Source organism: Brachyistius frenatus, unplaced genomic scaffold (assembly GCF_029030835.1).
Source record: "Brachyistius frenatus isolate BFR_SWC_R1_liver_20210118 unplaced genomic scaffold, ASM2903083v1 Contig_335, whole genome shotgun sequence".
NCBI classification, from domain to species: domain Eukaryota; kingdom Metazoa; phylum Chordata; class Actinopteri; family Embiotocidae; genus Brachyistius; species Brachyistius frenatus.
This window is the reverse complement of record NW_027210934.1, coordinates 199023-219922: the sequence shown is the minus strand read 5'-3', so window position 1 is coordinate 219922 and position 20900 is coordinate 199023. Positions and strand designations below refer to the sequence as shown.

Below are 20900 nucleotides of genomic sequence, written 5' to 3'. Positions count from 1 at the left end.
CGATGTGACCTCAGGTGGTGTCACAATTTGCTCAACAATTTCTGCCAAATTTAATGATCATGACTACTATATCGGATTACAAGATTTTTTTGCATAACTGTGATGAGGTACCGTTATCTACCGGGTTAGCCAACAACAGGAGCAGTGCAGGAGTCTCGAAACGGATATCGTGCTGAAGTCAGAGTGGCAAAGAGCTGCTGATGTATTCACATATAGTATCACAACACTCAGAATGAATAGATGAATTTCCTACATCTTTGTGGTGACACTTATCAAACATCAACCACCAGATTTGTAAATTAAATTCACACAGTGTATCAAATATATTTTCTATATTCATACAATTCAGTTGAATTGTGTCAATCTCTTCTGTAGAAATACACGAGACATGAGGTTTTAAGGACACGCTGAATGTTGATACTGACTGCAGAAGGACTGAACACCCAGGAGGAAGTTGCTGTGTAGATAACTAATCGCACAATATGAAAGCATAATATAAACAGTGAGGGAAAGTCCTCACACAGCGTCTGTCATATCTGCAGAAAAGATATTCATAACCAGCATCAGTGAAGCTCTGATGTGTGCGGGCTCACAGCCTCTATCTGTATTTGTGAACCGCTGCGACGACAACACACGCGTGAACATAACAAGAAAGAACTCTTCTTCATCCCTCATCTTCATTTCTGACAGCTCACAATAAATGCACAGCTTCAGAAAGCAATTTCCAACCAGATATTGCATTCAAGGGAGTTTTAAGTGACAATACAGTGATAGCGCTCTCCTCCTTTCGCCTCACATACCCCAGTAAGGCAGTAATGCATCCTGCCTGCCAAAGATCTCCGCGAGCACTGAGGAATTCTAAGTAGTTGTGTATCTGAGCTCCCTCATCCCCGAGCTGCCACACTGTTATTTGCAACACTCCCTTTGGGAAATAATTCACAGGCTATATTATGAGTGAGTCAGTATCTCGCCGAGGGGCTCAGAGCTCCACGTGAAATGTAGAAAAACAATGTGAACAGTATCAAATCAAAATTCTTATGAAGCACATTTCATCATGTGTTCTCTCTCCCGACCACCCACATTACATTTAATGCCAATTCTATTCATTTTCTAATAGTTGCTCTCCCACAAAAAACAACCCTGAATCTATTTAGGCAGAGTGACTTCGACACATTCATACACGATGAGTGTTCAGTAAACCAGCACCAAATCTTCTCTGATGAAGTCTGCACGGCGGCCGGAGAATATTCTGCCTCGTTGACATGTCCTATTGTCAGCCAGTGTGATGCTATGCAGTGCGTTACGTTCCTACCGAGCAGGTCTGAAAGCAGCTGGTTGGTCACAAACGATCCGACAACTAACGACAGGAATATATTGAATGTTTTTGATGAACTTGTGACTTATGTTGTTCTTCTGTTTGTCTTTTGGTTCTTTCTCTTCACTGTGTTCAGCCACACTTTGTATGACAAATGATTTTTTAAATTTTTATTTCTGATGAATCTTTCCTGATTAATCTAATAATATACAAAATATATCTAAAAAAAAACATGTTTTTTCGATCACTTGTTTTATCTGAGTCCAAAACCCAGAATATTCAGTTTACTATGAGATAAAACATAAAAAAGCAAACAGATGTTTACTGTTGACATCGAGCTCAGCTTCCAGACTCACGTTGGTTTCCCTTTGGGTAAAGTTTGTGGCTGATACCTGGTGCTGTTTTTGGTAAAACCTCCGTTGAAGCTTCAAGTGAGTAAAGCCGATACTAAAAGGTGACAAATACAAACTGTGCAGACCACTGAATCATCACAATCACTGCGTCAGTGTGCACGACTCAGGACATCCTGCACAAACCTGCCACAGCTCACCAGCCAAACTACCACAGCGGCCGACGCTCTTATGGATTCACTGGACTGCTCGATTAATTGTGACCCACCGAACATGGTGTGGTCCGTCGAGGAGGTGCAGACGTTCCTCTGTTTGGTTGCTGGCAAAAGGATCCAGTGGAAGTACCTGGTGGCAAAAGCCAGTACTGTAGAGTCCTGCAGGGTGGAGCCGGTACCGGCAATGGAAAAGGGGGACTCGGCCACGTTTAATAAATACTTTAAGATTTAAAGGCAACAGTGCAACATTTATCTCACTCATTATTCTTTTTTATTTATTTTATCAGCAACATATCCTGAATTGGCCAACAGTCGCAGGAAGTTTTCCTGCTTTGTCTCGAACACTTATTTTAAAAACACATTGACTACAGCCATTCAAATCTCCTGTTGATATCATCCTCTCTCGCACTACATGAAGTACAAACCTCAGACAGCAGTCAATGAAAGTTGCATCACGTGGATTATTTCCTACTTAGTTTGAACCAATGAACATCCAGCTTCCTTTTGTAAAGAACATAAATACAGAACTTGGACAGTTTCATCGTGTCTCCATGCGTCACAGTGTGAGAAATGAATCTGAAGAAGGACTCACACACAAATCCATTTATGGCAGGAATGTCTGCTGACCACAAATTAAACTAACTCCAGAAAGAAATATGGAATTATTTAACGAAGGGAACAAACAACCAAACAGTCGATGGAGAATGCAGCACACATGACAATTAAAGACAAAAAGTTTACTTTTGTTTTGATGACTTGATAATGAAGATCCTTTAAATCCAATATTGAAACAAAGTGGTCATGATAATTGATTTGCAGTATGATTAGTATACAGGAAATTTTAACCACGAATGTAAATGAATGAAATGGAGAGAGTGACGAGTCGTGAGCATTAAATCACTCAAATAACCTCCGTTATGTAGAACCAGAAGATTTCCCAGTAAACTCCCTGACAAGTATTCTGTAGAAAGCAGCAGCTCACAGAAGAACTTCTTTTGTCTCTCGTGTCCAGCATGACGTGACAGCATGTGTGAATTCCACTCTGCCGCTAAAAATAGAACATCTGTTTCCCATAGTTCCTCCAAACCGATGCATGGGAGCCTATAGGTCGAGGCTATCCATTAAAGATGATGTGTGCAGGCGACTGTCCCATTATGTGGGGCCTTTGAGCTGCAGGCGATCCCTCACAGCTTTCTGCACCCCATTGGGGCCGAATCTCAGCCGAATGACCTGCGACTCCTTCACACAGACGCACACATTGGCGAATGACAAAGAGCACGGCGGACCAGCTGTCCCTCGAAGCCATCTCCAACATGTGTCTGTCTGCGAGCACTCACTCAACTTGGATGTCACGAATGCTTTCACAGCGGATGGAGAGTAAAATGATTTATAACGGCTGCTCTGGAGTCTATCTTTTTGTTTAAGTTTCAGCTCTTCCTGTTCTCTCATGTCCAGTGTCTCCTGCCTAAACCACATCTCGGGGTGAAATGAAACCGACATCATATATGAAATCCTTTTGGTTCTCTACATGTTGGCCGTATAAGCCCCACTATTAAAAACTCTTGGTCCAACACTACACTGTTAAAAAAAATAAATCTGTGAACTGATTAAACATTTCAATAAGTTTGTGTGATGTCATCCTTCTGAATGCATTTCTTACTCTTCCTGATAATCTGTGCAGAGTCCCGGACCACAGCGGCTCTAGATTGCTGGAAGCAGCTCTATTCAGACAGACAGGCTTTGGAACATCCCTCTTGATCCACAAACAATCAAATATAATTACAACAATGAAATGCAGAGCTTTGGAAAAGCCCGTGTGAATGCTCATGAAAACAACAACTGATATGAAACACATCCTTGATGTTTGAAATCTCAAGTAAAGGATGAATTCTGGCTCTTTTTGGTGGTTTCCTGAGAGTAAATTACATTTTTCCAACAGCAGTGGACTCTGAAAACTCATGGTTACATACACAGCGGGGATGACGGAGACTGCAGACCTCTGATGGGTCAGCCGGAACTGCTTTGAGTTTTGTTCCAGTGCTGGCAGTGTTAGTTGACAGTGAGGATAACATGGTGAAGGTTCAAGAGAGGCTGAATCATGTTTCATTTCACAGAGTGTAATGACAACAAACTGCCATCTAATGAATGCATGACACATCCATCTACTGACAGTCAGTGAGTAAGCACACTTCACCCAGAGGGAGCTTAAGACTCAAGCCACAACACCTCGGTAGGGGAGTATAATTGTCTTTTAAAAGTCCTGCTACTTTTTGTTGTGACCTTTATGATGAGTGCAGATGAAGTGGTGAAAAGTGTCACCGCCGGGTGAGTCCATTAATCAGTGACCGACATTCCCACGCTTTAGTCAGATGGGTTTTTAAGCACCTGCTCCTTTGGTGAAGTTAAGACTTTACACTGCACAAACACAGGGATATGAGTGTAACACATTTTAATTCAGTGTGAGTGAGACTGCTGCTATCGCTGAATATGCATCAGTGCCTCCAGGATTTCGCGGAGTTCTGGCGCGCTTAAAAAACAGTGATGCAACCAGCGAAGTTCTACGTGACTTTTTTCGCGGTACAATTGCATGAATTGGAAAAAATTGTGAATGAGGAGGTGTTTTTGTTGCTAAAGCAAGTTTGGTTTGGAAATGCTTCGTGTGTGCTGTAATGCCTTCAGCAGAGTTTCAATTGAGGAATTTCAGTCTTAAGAAATTGCAGAATTTTGCAAAATTGCAGGCTCCTGCAACGATTCCTGAGATTGGTTGAGATTGAGGCTGAGATTTGCAAAGTCATTGTGATCACGTGATGGTGATATTAACTGGAGGGACTGGTATACAAATGCACAACTGAATATTCAGCCAGTGAAGGTTTTGCAGTGTTTGACACCAGGAGCAGAGGCGTGCTCCACAGCTGGGTGTTTATGTGACATTTTTAAAACTGTTTCCACTTCAAATTAAAGCCCCGCTACACTGAACACTTATTTTTCGCTCCATTAAACAAACTGTGGACTTCTTGACCATTAATGGAATGGAATGATGTTTTGATGAACATGTGCCTTTAAGGATTTTATGCTATTGTCTACCAGCTGTGCATGAGGATGTCCACATCCACGCATCATTACACATTCCTGCTGACAGAGAAATGGAAACGAAACCTCGAAATTAAAGTCATACTCTGGAATATTTTTATTGTAATAAACATCTGTTACGTTCTATCGCACGTACACATACGTACTATCTAACACTACAGGAGGTAACACAGGGGTGATGGAGTCTGTGGCCCACTGATTAAAACCTTTTCATTTGCAGCATTGACTGAAACGAGCTCGGTGTGTCGGCGGCAACATTCTCCGATAAAATCACAAGCAACGAACAGTTAGTGACGCGTTTTCCATCATGAAGCAGTGGTTGCTCCCCCGGAGAGGGCAGGCAGAGCTACACAACAGGTTTGCTCTTTAACTGACTGACATCACACAACCAACACTGTTTGGACCTCTGAGAAGTGAAGTCCAAAAACACAGCTGTAATTACAGCTTATTGCCACAGGGGCCGCGAAAGAGAACAAAACAGGAATTCGTCTGCATTCGTATCACATTTTTTCAGTACTTTCCAGCTGTTTCTAACAATAATTGCAAATAAGATAATTAATAGAATTAATGTAACCAAGACCAATACAAAAAAGTAAACAACATGATATGAACAAAATATGGATTCTTATTTAAGCCTCTTGCTCGTTGAGAGATGAGTTTCCAGTGTTTTTATCAGTTGGACAGTCTGAACAGCTTCATGCATCCACTGTCAGTCACACTTTAGTTTAGAGGTGAGTAATGTCCCTCGATAGCTCACAATAACATACAGAAAAAAAATACTCAAGGCCTCTATAAATGAAATGTAAGACTGTTAAAACCTTTCTGAAGGAACTGATTATAGTGCTAACGGATGGGCTGATGGATGTCTTCAGCAATCGGAAAAATCTCTTTCACCGAACAGTTGAACACATCAAAGGCAGCGTCCCCGACTCCGTGATAGTCTCCTGGTTTTGAATACGCTTCACCACTGAGCAGCAGTTACTTAACACCTGATAAGAAAGTGAGAGGAATCCATACGGTGTCGGCCTCCTCTCTTATCTCGGAGTATATTTCGCACTTAAACTCCTTCTTTCTATTTCTCTCTGTTTCTGTCGGCCTCTGCTCATAAATCCGCAGTTACATAAACTGCCTTCAAGTTAGTTTCCACCTGAGTTACATGAGAGTCCCTTAAGTACAAAACAGGATGTTACAGAAGCCTAGTTCATACGGTTCAGCTAAGTTTGTGTGTAGCAGAATTAAACTGTTCTCTCCAGGTTTTTAAACGGGTGTGGGCATAAACACGTTGCTCAAATGTCTCTGTGAATGTGTGGGCTTGGCTGCAGGAACACTGGAGAAGAGAAGAGTCCACTTTCTCCACGAACTACCTTAAACCAATTAGGACCCAATGCAGCACACGCACACGCACACCCGCACACGCACACCCACACATGCACATGCACACCCACACAAACGCACACGCACACCTACACACATAAACTAGTCACGCCGTGTTTACACTCACCTGGACTGCAGATAACTTTAATCACATACGTGGAACAGAAACCCATTCAGTGATATGCACGCAAGCAAATCTACTGTCATCCAGCTGCAACCACACAGACACACACCGACACACACGGACACACACGGACACACACAGACACACACAGACACACACCGACACACACGGACACACACAGACACACACCGACACACACGGACACACACAGACACACACCGACACACACAGACACACACGGACACACACACACACGGACACACACGGACACACACGGACACACACCGACACACACGGACACACACGGACACACACCGACACACACGGACACACACGGACACACACGGACACACACGGACACACACCGACACACACAGACACACACAGACACACACAGACACACACCGACACACTTTTAAACTCCCATAAACACACAGAGGTGATGTGGTCGGTCTGTTCTGATGCTAATAACTGCAGAGCAGAAGAAACACACCAGCAGCCTCAGAACTAGTTGCCTCAAACAAATGTCAATGAATGATGTATTTCTGTAATATTGTCCTGTCTGCTGCAGAGTTTTAATTTGCCTAAAATCCACAATGTTGCAGAAAAGCCCAAAAATTGCTTGATATATTCTTGAATTCCTGAAAGTGGATCACGGTCTATCATTAGAGGATGCGTGTCATGGCGTGATGGTGTTGGACAGAACACATCAGGGACTTTTTGGGGGCTAATTTGTTCTTTTAGATATGTGATGACAACAAGAGAGAGACAGACTGGAAATTGTCGTTGTACAATTTGGCCAATAGACGCAATTAACCATCGATTTCAAACAACCACGCACATGTCAATTTGATTTCAGAGCAAAATACCCCTCTTCAATATGTGCATCCTCTCCAACGTGCTGGTCTGTTAACACACAAATGCAAACCCCAAAATGAGAAACATGAAAACAAAGTGTTATGTTGTTGGACAGAAATGAAGACAAGCATCACATCACTTTTCTGTCCCTTCACTCAAAATGGCTTCTTGTGCAACTCCATGCAGCTCCTTTAAGAAGAGGGTGAGACTTTTTTTTAAAGAAGTACCTCCAGGCTTACAGGACATCAGGAACAGCTGATGTGAACACTACACTTGAGTATGACTGATGTGTGCATTAAAACACACATCACATAAACATAAATTATTACGTGTCAAAATTCATATGACTTTTAGTCTTCTTCTAAGGTCCCTCTGTCCTCCTGACTGAGGATGAAAAGCAGGAGTGAATTGTTCCTTTAAGTCAACCATTTATCTGCCAGATCTTTATCTTATCTAATGCTGCTCACTGAGTACGGTATTATGTCACAACAACCTTTCACTAAAACCAAGCCATAAATCCAATCTAATTAACACAGCAGATGCTAATTTGTGTCCTAATCTTCTGCACTGCACTAAAAATGTAATTAGATTGACTCTAAATATATATTTGGGACTGGGATACTTCAGATAGAATAGAGGGACCTGTTACATGCTATTGGCTGGCCTCCACTTCATTAAGGTGGATGAGGGAGGCGCTGCTGAGGAGGAAGACAAAGAGATAAAGTCTCACAGCAGTTGAGAAGCAGTGAGGGAGAAGACAGAATGAGAAAGTTGGGAGTGGATCCAAACCGCTTGTTATCCACATTTCCCTTTCTTTGGGGCTAAATGCAAGCTGGCATGCTTTTGTTAGAGGCATGCAGGGGGTGGGGTGGGTGGGGAAAGGGGGGGGGGGGTTAAGGGGGAGGGGGAGGGGGTTGTTGTCAAGTAAATACCTTAAAAAAACATTGAACTCCTTTAGAAATACAAACATACCACCATACACTATTAAACTAAATGTAAATGGAGCTTGAGATTGCAGTAGTTCGATTTTTGCAGTGCATATCTCTGAGGCTTCCCCCGCCCCTCCGAGGGGGGCAGGTGGCAGCTGCCCCCCCCCACCCATACCTCCTCCACAAGCACGCACGCACGCACGCACACACACACACACACACACACACACACACACACACACACACACACACACACACACACACACACACACACACACACACACACACACACACACACACACACACACACACTCCTCAGACAGAGCCAGCAGCTCCAGCCCACTCCTGCCTTTAACATTAGCAATGCTCTGGGAGGAAAAGCCATGTGGAGCTACACATCACACAACACCCTGCAACGTTCACATTCTCCTTCCCTCTATCTTCTGTCATGCACTCACTTCCTGCAGGGGAAACACATCTGCATGTGTTTGCTGTGAAAGAAAGCTACTCGTCTTGGAGAAAACACCCTGATCAGGGATCTCCCACAAAACCCTCAGACATCACACTGCACTTCTGCACTTATCTGACTCTAGAGTTCAGCCAAATGATTAAAGGGACAAAAAGAGTCCCGAGACACACACACACACACACACACACACACACACACACACACACACACACACACACACACACACACACACACACACACACACACACACACACACACACACACACACACACACACACACACACACACACACACACAGCCTCATTCACAACTTCCCTTCTGCACAAGTATGTGACTTAAACATATGAAATGAAAGCCTTCATTTATTCAGCTTTAACTCACTGCACACCCTTCTGGAAGCAACCACTGGCTGCAAAAGCACACGATACACACAGTGAGAAAACACAGGAAGCTTACCTCACTTTGTAGCAACGTACAAGCTGTTCAGCAGTCCATCACCCAGCACTTTCTCTCTGGGCTAAGTTTGTGGCAGCAGCAGCAGTAGAGGAGGTGAAGAGGAAGCAACAGGCAAGAATAAAGAGGAGCACCAGTAAAAAGAAGGATGAGAGCAAGAGAGAGGAAAGAAGAGCCGAGGAAGAAGACGAGCAACTGAGTGACTGAACCAGAGCTCCCAGAGTCTCCTTGTCTGAGCAGGAGGTTTATTCAAAGCCCACAACTAACTCGCTCCTCTGCCTGCCTGCCTCCCCGGCCTGACGTCAGCAGTCACATGACCTCGCTCTGGTGTGGAGGGGAAATGAAAGGGGAGGGGAGACAGAGTCAGAAAAAATGAGAGAGAAAGACAGAGAGACAGAGAAGCCTGTGTTGCCGTGGTAACAGGCACACTACACTGCAATGATTTCAATAGGTCATCTGACGCACACACACACACACACACACACACACACACAGATTCTTACATGCAAAGGCTGGTGAAAGATAGACTAATGGAGATAAGTTAAACAGAGTGAGACACTTAAAGAGAAAAACAGAGAAATAGAACTAGAAACACAAAAAGTTAAAAAAAAAAATAAAAAAGTTCAGTCCTTAGAAACGAATGCAATCAAGAAAAGAATGTGCACCAGACAAGCTGCACTTTTGAACTTGTGCTGAGGATCTTTAAACCAAAATAAGCTGTATATCCTGAGAGTGTTTAAAAGATATTTCTCAATTCATTCCATATATTTTGCATGGTTTACTAGTGAGGGAAACCTTTTCACATCTGCTCCAAGGGCCTATGTTTATCTGGCCACATTAAAACAGGACTTTATTAAAAATGGGCCTCCCACTTTGTTTTTTCTCTGAGGTGCCTGGAAATACTAAATATATCCACGACACCTGTGAATTATCCAACACATGAGTAATAAAAGAACTATACAAAAGTGTACAAAGAAGAAATGAGTAAGTCACCCGGAGAAACTTAATAACAACTTTCATTACTTCAGAGAAGCGGGGAATACAGGAGTTCCAATTTCTATTTTCATATCACAAGAACTGAGTTGTAGATGCAAAGCAGAGTAGTATCAACAGCCAATCAACAACAACAACAAGAAAATCTACAATGGTGATAATCAAGAGTGGGTATGATGAGAACTTATGTCTCATTATCTGAGGGGAGACTGAAAGACACCTACATGCACCTGTACAGCTCATTAATTGCCATGTTATACACAGAATTAAATGACAAGACTTCAGGAAGGAACTGTTCCCAGCACACAACCCCCCCATGAAACCACAACTTGTCATTTTTACACTTTTGTATTAGTCCAAGTTAAACAATGAGAGGAAATGTGTGAATTACTCAGCCTTGCAGGAGTGAGTAGGTGGTCTTTGCTACTTCTGTATGAAGTAAAGCTCATTGGTTTCTGGCCATAGCTTATTTCCCAAAATGTTGAACCATTACTTTAGCAATTGGTATTAAACTATTATGCCAGTTACTGTAGAAAAACACAACCTACAGTATACAACTATAAAAACTGATGTGATTTCTATCAACATAATATGTCCAAACCATAAATTATTAATGTCCTTTCTAAAACTAACTTTGCTGCCAATGCAAAAAAAAAAAAAAGAATGCTTGTTTATATATGAGGAGGCACAACATCAGAACACCTGACGAGTCTCTGAAAGGATTTTCTATAGAAAGAAGCTCAAAGCTGATTAGTTGTGCAGCTTATTTGCTCCTGTATGTATGCTGTTGTGGCGAAAAAATTTCCCCTCGGGGATTAATAAAGTATATACCTACCTACCTACCTACCTTATTTAAGTGTTTTTTTTTTTGGAAATCAGAATTTGAGCATTATAGAATCTGTTAAAGTGTCAGTTGATCTCTGCTTCCAAAATGTGCAATAAGACTGAGGGTGTCCACAGTTTGAAGAAAAAACCCCACAGAACAAGTTGTGAGCTGGTTGTGAGGGCAGTGGGGGATCAGGTGGGGAAGTGTGTGAGGAGGTTGGAAAACTGGTTGTGAGGGTATGTATGGCTGAGTGAGAGCGACAGGGAGAGAGAAACAAAATGAAACGCCAAACAGGGTTGTGAGCTGGTTGTGAGGTGGTTGTGACTGTAAAGATCTTCCAGAGGAGAAGGTTTGTGAGCAGCACAAAGGTTGTGAAGAAAGTGGTTGTGAGGTGGTTGTGAGGTGGTTGTGAACTGGTTGTGAGCTGGTTGTGAGGCGGTTGTGAGCTGGTTGTGAGCTGGTTGTGAAGCGGTTGTGAGGCGGTTGTGAGGTGGTTGTGAGGTGGTTGTGAGCTGGTTGTGAGGTGGTTGTGAGCTGGTTGTGAAGCGGTTGTGAGTTGTGAGTTTGTGAGCGGTGAGGTGGTTGAGGTGGTTGTGAGGTGGTTGTGAGGTGGTTGTGAGCTGGTTGTGAAGTGGTTGTGAGGCGGTTGTGAGGTGGTTTTGATGTGGTTTTGAGGTGGTTGTGAAGCGGTTGTGAGCTGGTTGTGAGGTGGTTGTGAAGCGGTTGTGAAGCGGTTGTGAGCTGGTTGTGAGCTGGTTGTGAGCTGGTTGTGAGCTGGTTGTGAGCTGGTTGTGAGCTGGTTGTGAAGCGGTTGTGAGCTGGTTGTGAGCTGGTTGTGAGGTGGTTGTGAAGCTGGTTGTGAGGCGGTTGTGAGGTGGTTGTGAGGTGGTTGTGAGGTGGTTGTGAGCTGGTTGTGAAGGTGGTTGTGAGCTGGTTGTGAGGTGGTTTGTGAGGTGGTTGTGAGGTGGTTGTGAGGTGGTTGTGAACTGGTTGTGAGGTGGTTGTGAGCTGGTTGTGAAGCGGTTGTGAGGTGGTTGTGAGGTGGTTGTGAGGTGGTTGTGAGAACGTGGTTGTGAGCTGGTTGTGAGCTGGTTGTGAAGCGGTTGTGAGGTGGTTGTGAGGTGGTTGTGAGGTGGTTGTGAGGCTGGTTGTGAGCTGGTTGTGAGGTGGTTGTGAGCTGGTTGTGAAGCTGGTTGTGAAGCTGGTTGTGAGGCGGTTGTGAAGCGGTTGTGAGCTGGTTGTGAGCTGGTTGTGAGGCGGTTGTGAGCTGGTTGTGAGCTGGTTGTGAAGCGGTTGTGAGCTGGTTGTGAGCTGGTTGTGAGGTGGTTGTGAGGTGGTTGTGAGCTGGTTGTGAGGTGGTTGTGAGGTGGTTGTGAGCTGGTTGTGAGCGGTTGTGAACTGGTTGTGAGCTGGTTGTGAGGTGGTTGTGAGCTGGTTGTGAAGCGGTTGTGAGCTGGTTGTGAGTTGTGAGGTGGTTGTGAGAGCTGGTTGTGAGCTGGTTGTGAGGTGGTTGTGAGGTGGTTGTGAGGTGGTTGTGAGCTGGTTGTGAGGTGGTTGTGAGCTGGTTGTGAGGCGGTTGTGAGCTGGTTGTGAGCTGGTTGTGAGGCGGTTGTGAAGCTGGTTGTGAAGCTGGTTGTGTTGTGAGGTGGTTGTGAGCTGGTTGTGAGGTGGTTGTGAGCTGGTTGTGAGGCGGTTGTGAGCTGGTTGTGAGGTGGTTGTGAGGTGGTTGTGAGCTGGTTGTGAGCTGGTTGTGAGCTGGTTGTGAGCTGGTTGTGAGCTGGTTGTGAGCTGGTTGTGAGCTGGTTGTGAGTTGTGAGCTGGTTGTGAGGTGGTTGTGAACGGTTGCGAACTGGTTGTGAGCTGGTTGTGAGGTGGTTGTGAGCTGGTTGTGAAGCGGTTGTGAACTGGTTGTGAGCTGGTTGTGAGGCAGTTGTAAGCTGGTTGTGAGCTGGTTGTGAAGCGGTTGTGAACTGGTTGTGAGCTGGTTGTGAGGTGGTTGTGAGCTGGTTGTGAGCTGGTTGTGAAGCGGTTGTGAACTGGTTGTGAGCTGGTTGTGAGGTGGTTGTGAGCTGGTTGTGAGGCGGTTGTGAGGTGGCTGTGAGCGGTTTGTGAGGTGGTTGTGAGCTGGTTGTGAACTGGTTGTGAGGTGGTTGTGAGCTGGTTGTGAGTTGGTTGTGAAGCGGTTGTGAAGCGGTTGTGAGCTGGTTGTGAGCTGGTTGTGAGCTGGTTGTGAGCTGGTTGTGAGGTGGTTGTGAAGCGGTTGTGAGCTGGTTGTGAAGCGGTTGTGAAGCGGTTGTGAGGCGGTTGTGAGGTGGTTGTGAAGCGGTTGTGAGGTGGTTGTGAGGTGGTTGTCAGCTGATTGTGAATTGGTTGTGGTGCGTCAAGGTGAACACGTAGTCTTTCACCAAATATTGGTCTGCCCTAATACCACTGAATGTTCATGAGTCGCAACTCAATTTTCAATTAATTAATCAAATAATCAATTTCAAAATAAATTTTTTACTTAATAAAAAGCTGCTACACACATGCAAACACACAAACACACACACAACCTCATACTTTGACAGACAGTAGGGAACTAAGATAATGAGATGGGATGAGACGCTGGTTATGAATATTGGAGGGAGTCGAGCCATGATGATGATGGAAAACTATTTAAAGGAGATGAATAAACAAGCTTCAGAAAAATAACTTAATTCACAGGAAGAACTCAGTAGACACTTGATATAAATTTCAGAAATGTATACATCAGGTCCTGCAGACCACCTTATCTGACCTTTTCAAAGGGGCTTTTCACTGCTTTTAGACCCGAAGCAGCACTTCTGTGGATGCATGTAACCCGCTTCAGTGTGTGTGTGTGTGTGTGTGTGTGTGTGTTTGTGTATATGTGTGTGAGTGTATGAGTGTGTGTGTGTGTGTTTGTGTGTGCCTGAGTTCGGATGTAGGGCGGAAGAGAAAACAACTTCTCTTTCCAAGGCAAACCCTTTAGAAGTTGTTCCTTTGGAAACGGAAACACTCCCTGCACGCTGTGTCAGTGTTTGAAACTCACTTCCAAATAACACCATTATTGTTTGCAGTGTGTTACTAAAATCAGCAGCATGCATAAAAAAAAAAAAATCAGGTATGAAACAATGGAAGTTCCTGAAATGGCAAATAAATCCAAAACAAGCAGCAGTGAGGGCTGAATGTTTGCCTGTGTGTGTGTGTTGGAGGAGTTTTTGTAAGAGTGGATTGGCAGGGAGACCTTGACCATGAAGGTTGGACCAGTGTCAGAAAGCTGTGATTTAATCTTAGCAGATGGACTGCTGGTGTTAGATAATAACAGATTAATAATTGGGTCATCAGCTATCAGGATGGGAAGGCCCACAACGGGTTGTACCACTGAAGGTTTGAGTGAGACCACTGTGTCAGGGTTTCACCATTCAAGTAAACTACAGGCATATTTTTGCGTTCCCGGTAACAGAACAAAAGGAACACAACAAATGAGGACAATCACTGAACTGGCAGCCTGGAACATTTGATTTGGGGTGAAATCATTTTCAAACAATAGCAGGTCCTCTACAGGGAGCAACTGTGATGCATGCAGTGTGAGAAATACAGACAGTAGTGCAATATACAAAGACACAGAGATGACACACAAAAACATACTATACACCAGGAAAAGTGCAAAAACAGATTAAAAAAAAAACAGGACAGAGAAAAGAAAAGAAAAACTGTATATAGTAATACAGTGGTAGTATTTATAGGAATGATAACAGAATGGTTATATTAAGTACATGTTAATAGATAAATAAATAGACAAGAATAGGAGGAATATTATTAGAAGGTTAAGACAAAGATGACTAAGGGTGTGTATGTGTTGGGGGGGCATTGAAGACCACACTGATGATAGCACAAGGCTTTATAAATGGACTTTATTATCACAACGGCACATATACAGTAACTGCACACTGTGTGACAGCATCTCACTGCTGCTGAGGGTCAACAGGACCAAAACTCTCTCACTCCACCACGAGCATGTTGAAACAGCACTTCTGTGTAAAACCCCCTTCATGGAGCAGATATACACGGCACACAGCTCAGACTGGGAGACAGTTATCAACCAGCCACCAACTTATATGCAAGAGTCTCTTCTCAACAAGGTGATCTCAGAAAGCTGCTCTAATCATTTCAAGTTTTTGGTGAAATTCTGGTGTGCAGGTAAATGAGTGCAGCTGTCGGTGTCTGATGCACCATTAACAGGAAATGTTTGGAAGAGCATGAATGTGGAGACGACAGTGACGATGAGAATGTGGTGTTGCACAATTACAAGCGTCGCAAGTCTGTGTAACTGCCAACGACAACACATACAGGAATCAGCAGAAACCTGGCCGGCAGACAAGGAAGTGAATTCATCTCCCACACACCATATGGTTATGAGTGTAACAATGCACTGTCCTGAGAGGAGAGAGAGGACATCCACATACACCACCATGTTAACATGCAGACATGCAAGAATTCACATGGAAACCTGCAGGGAACCTTCGATAAAGAAGCTGCACACTTCTACTCGTGACTGCACGCCCTCGTGTGTCCACCAGCAGCTGGACTCCCACAGGCTGCAGGTTACACACAGCTGTTCTCAGAGCTTTCCATCAGTACAATGAGTTCAATTCACGACCCACTGAAATGAGCAGAGGAGTTAAAAACCAATCTCATCCTTGTTGTTATGTAAGTGCGGTATACGGGGTGGGTGAGCCGACGCACCTCGCTGAACAGGCTAATCCAACGTACCACAGCGCCTGCCAAAACAAATGACGACAGCATCTTAAGATGTCTTTATTGTTGTGTAACAAAACAGGTGGTGATAATGAATATCAATTCTATATAAAAGCTGCAAATTAAAAGAATGAACCATTTATCAATTAAGTTGACAAAAATGTAAGAGGAAGAAAACACTGCATATTCACATCACTGAGATCAACACAACTGTTCTTCTGAAGGAGCTGCAATTTTTAAATATTGATGAAAGCAATTAACATTGAAAGTAGCGAAAAATAAAGACTGAGTGGAAGTTATAGCATTTATTTAAACTGGTCCTATTGTATTCTCACTGTATGTAAACATGTCAACGTTAATTAAGACATTGTGAGCTCTCAGTTTCCCTCATCTTCCAATCTTTTAATCAAAGAAATCAACTAAGAATGTTATGAATACTAGAAATCAACAAACAAAGGATTTTAAAGGTCATTATAATATTAATGACAGTTTGGAGCAGTAGGAAAAGCTGATTGCAAATGAATTGTCTGATATGACCCCCCAAAATGTTCTACTATCAATAATGAATGAAATTAAATCTTTGACTCTATTAGAAACCTAATAACTGGAAGTAGCTATAATTTATCATTTGAACTTTTATGTATTCAACATCTGTTAACCTCTACTATATATTTATGAGATAGATCAGTCAAATAATCTGTGATAACACAGAAAGATAATTTAAGGGGCTTCCTGAATGAGGAGAAGAAATAAAGAAGACAGAAGTTTATTCTGCTTCAGTACAACTGAACTTCATTACAAAATGATATAAAGAAAGATATACTGTAGAAATACTGCCCACTATCCTCCCCCTCCTCCTCTTGCATCATACTTGCTTTCTGTCACCCATATTTGACCGACCTGCTGTATTAAAGGAATAAGTCAGAGTTGTCAGACCTCTGGACAGTTGGACTGATTTTAATGCTGAAAGTGATGCTCACAGAATTTAGTATGAAGAATTGTTGGAGAGGTGATGTGCAGAGGTGTGCTGGCAGAGGAGAGGAGGCCGCACAGCAATGAAGTCCAGTGGAAAAGGCAAAACCACAGATGTGAAATTTCATTTAAGCATCACAAATATGATTCTGAAGTCTGTTTATGACTGAGGAATTTTTTTTTTGTAACTTTGAGCACATGGTTGATAACTATCATCACTCAGCATGGAGAGGACCTGAATGTTTAAGTTTGTGGTAACATTGGTGTTATGTATGTGAGCTCCATACCTGTGATTTGTTTTGGTGTTTGTACTTTCTAATCTTACTTTGAGTTATATTAAAGAACTTTTATAGTTTGTCAGTAATCAGTGTTGAGTTCTATTGTGAGGTTTACACGATTTAAATGTATTTTCGGACTTTTCACCGACATCAGAGCAGATCCTGGATCAGAAATACCATTTTAACAGAACATTACACAATGTATTAATTTAATTGCATTTATAACTGGGGAGGAAACAAGAAACTGGGAGTGAATAAAAGGTTTGTTATACAATCGCTAAAATGTCTCAAGAGTTACTCAACAGCATTACAACCCACTCTATCCTCAATGATTCAGGAACTATAAACAGAAGGCAGAAGAAAAGACTGATGACCAGTCTGTCCTTTGCATTGTTTTTTGTCAGATGGCCAGCTGGTTGCAGAGAAAGGGTTAACCAGAGCCCACGGTCGCAGGTTGGAATCAGGAGCAAGAAAAAGACACATCACCATCACATCTCCACTGAGTCATTCACTGGTCCCCTGCTCACTATTACTGACACACACACACACACACACACACACACACACACACACACACACACACACACACACACACACACACACACACACACACACACACACACACACACACACACACACACACACACACACACACACACACACACACACCATGAATACACGTATACAGATCGAACAAGCACTCCCACACCTGCAGTAATAATATTCCTACAGAAATAGAGCCGCTGTCTCTGCATATTGATGTCTGTCTACGGACGGACACTCAGCTCATATTTGTCCTTGACTTATGAGCGAGTGTGAGCGAGTGTGAGTGTGTGTGTGTGTGTGTGTGTGTGTGTGTGTGTGTGTGTGTGTGTGTGTGTGTGTGTGTGTGTGTGTGTGTGTGTGTGTGTGTGTGTGTGTTACTGACTGTGTGTAATGACCTGTGTTTGGAGGGATCTGGGGGCCTGGGAACTGTGTGGAAATCACATTGGGCTTCCTCTGGCTCATCTCAGAGTCATGGGAAACAACAGTGACCAGAACCAACAGGACTCCTCCACGCTGCTGACTGACCACCCAACATCTGACTGTTTAGACTGGACATCGGACACCAGAGATAAAAGCAGCGAGGAGGATGTCCTTTGCACTGGGATGACAGGACAAATATGTATTTTCAACTAGATAGGGATGTCACGATACTAGAGATTTGGTCGTCAGTACCACTGAAATTCTTCGGTTCTTGATATCAATATTGAAACCACAGCAAAAAAAAATAATTCAATGAAATAAATGCATTTCAACATGAACTCCAATAAACAACACTGTTAGAAATCCCTCATCTCCCGGTTTGAAAAGTGAAGTCAATGCAGAAGTGCCTTACAATACCACTGAGGGCCAATAGGGGGTGGACCTAAAAACATTCCTGTTTCCAATAGTCTCCAATAGACTCCCATTCAAAAAATTCTATCATCAAATACTAAGTCAATACATTTTTTCTACAAGTCATTATGGTGTCATTAGATAAATTCCCTCCTGCTGATCAGTGTTCTGGTTGTCCTTCTGGAAATAATCCCATAATTAATTTGATATTTGGCTTTAGAGAGAAGTATGTTTGGGGGCATAAATGGTTTGATTGACATTCCAGGAGGACAGTTGGGTGTCTGGTATAAGTGGGAAGACATTGTGTCCTATGGTTTTCAGTCCAGATCCATCAGATTCTCCCCAGCTCGTTCAAATACGGTCACGGCTTTCTCCAAAAAAACAAGATGGCAACGGCCAAAATACCAGACTTGGCTTTTGGTATCAACTTGGTACTAAAGTCACAGTTCTCTTACCATCCCTACAACTACACATCTGTTGGTGCCACTGAGTCAAACTACATTCAGTGTTTTACCACAACAATGTCAAAATGTTTATGATCTCGCTGTTCTTAATATGAGAACTGGATTGGCAGAACCACATGGAAACAGACTATACTTTACAGACTATACGTTATCGGTTCATTGGTATGGTTAAACTGTAGAAAGACAACAGTGGGATACTTCCAATTGCATTTTACCCTGCATTACTTTCTGCAGACACTTCACGATGAAACTGTTTAAAGGCAGATATAAAACACAGAAAAAAATATTTTTCAACCTTTGGCGTCTTCTGCTGAGTTTCCAGGGTAACTTCTGCTTCTTAGACCACAACCTCACTCGGATCTGTTAAAAAAAAAGGGATAGAAACACCAATGTCAGCATGCCAAAGGTCGATCATATGAAGATAATAACACAAATGTTAAACAGAGAAAATTCATAGTTTGCTCAAAGTTGTTCGAACTTTGCAGAGCAGTGAAATCCTACATGAAGTGTGAGTATGTCAGACTGAGTCCAGAGGGTTTTTGGAACTGCCTATTCAATCAGCAGCACTAACATCATGATAGGGACAATGTTAACATGCTGTTTCTAGCAGGTGCAATACTTACTTTGTTAACCAATGTAGTTTTGTGTGGTAGCCTGCTAACATCACTACGAAGCACAGCTGACAAATACCAGCCAAATTAAAAAAAAAAGACCAGAATCATGGCACTAAAAGAAAAGTTAGGATCGACGTGAACGTTAGAAGAGGCTGTAACTTCTCATTTCTTAACTGTAAGTGGACGCATTTACTCACCAAGATGCATGTTTAGGCTGAACCTCTGACTGACCAACATTATGATCCGACAGCTAGCATAGCTCAAGAGCAGCTGCTGAATGAATGATGTTTTCTCAGTCTGCTGGAGAACATGCCTACTGTACAGACTGTGTACTTTTCACAGAGAAGTATTCTAATTAACTGGGAATTACTGGAATTAAGCATGATCCTTAAGTCCTCTATGTTTAGAATAGAGTAGGAGAGCCAGCTGGAAACAGCCCAAAGCTCAAATCTCAGTTCAGGCAAGAACAAATTCCTTGGTTCAGTAAGTACAGTAGGATGCTGATTGCCAAGAAAAATCAACAACAATAAATATTATGAATAAAAATATGAAGCCTGTTGATTTTTAAATAAGTTTTTGGATCAGGTTTGTGTGGATCAGACCCACGTGTGTCAGTCACGTGTGTTAATGATCTTTTTAGTATGCAGTACATGTTGTGATGTATGTAGAGTGCTGAGTGTGTATTCTGGAGGACATTAAAAGTTCATGGTCAATATGGCAGGAAGGGAGACTTGTACAATCAGTAAAAAGAACAAAAAAATAGAAGCTCCTTTTAAAAAAAAAAAAAGACGTCCAATGTCACCACTTTAATGAGCAATCAGCAGTGAATGGATCCTGAAAAAACAATGACAATCTCACTTCATCATTGTGCTTCTTACTAGAGAGATGAGACATTTCAAAATAATTACCCTTCAATTCTTGGTACTCCTTTTAAACACCAAGGTACGTGACCTTCTCTTTGCAAGTTTGAAGTGTTTATCTCAGATGCAACAATATGAGCCGGTCCCATTGAAGCTTTTTCCTGCCGGGTCCGTGGAGCAGGGGAAAGTGTGGGGAAAGCTGCCTTCCGTGTTGCAGTGGCTGAAGTTCCTGTCCTCTCACTTCCACAGGATTTCTCAACAACACAACCCTTCTGGCACTGGACAGCTTGGTAACCACAAACTCTGCAAGCACTCTGACAACTCTGCCTGATTGTGAGAGGGTGTTTGTGTGTTGTGCAATTCTCACACAAAAATGTTTTTTTTGAACACACAAACATCTCTCTCTCACACAGCTTTGTTTTCAGTCAGTGTAGAATCAATCATCTTAGATCGCCTGTACACAGAACAGAAGAGTACAATGTTTGGAGACTACATGGCGTCTACGCATCTCCATCTCTGTCCACGCAGGATTCATTCAGAGCCCAGTACACTAGCACTGTAGCTACGTGCCTAGAAACAGA

At 42.9% G+C, this 20900-nt stretch overlaps 1 protein-coding gene across 2 annotated transcripts in view; it reads right to left on the bottom strand.

The window, feature by feature from the left end:
• ncalda (neurocalcin delta a) overlaps nt 1–19205 on the bottom strand; it is a 44396-nt gene extending 25191 nt beyond the window's left edge. The window contains exon 1 of one of the 2 annotated variants that reach the window (XM_069723588.1): nt 19141–19205. The gene's annotated coding sequence lies outside the window, so the exon portion shown is untranslated. Of the gene's footprint in view, nt 1–9180; nt 9463–19140 lie in introns of those variants that run through there. The other variant, XM_069723587.1, reaches the window with a different exon arrangement.
• Between the last annotated feature and the right edge of the window lie 1695 nt (nt 19206–20900).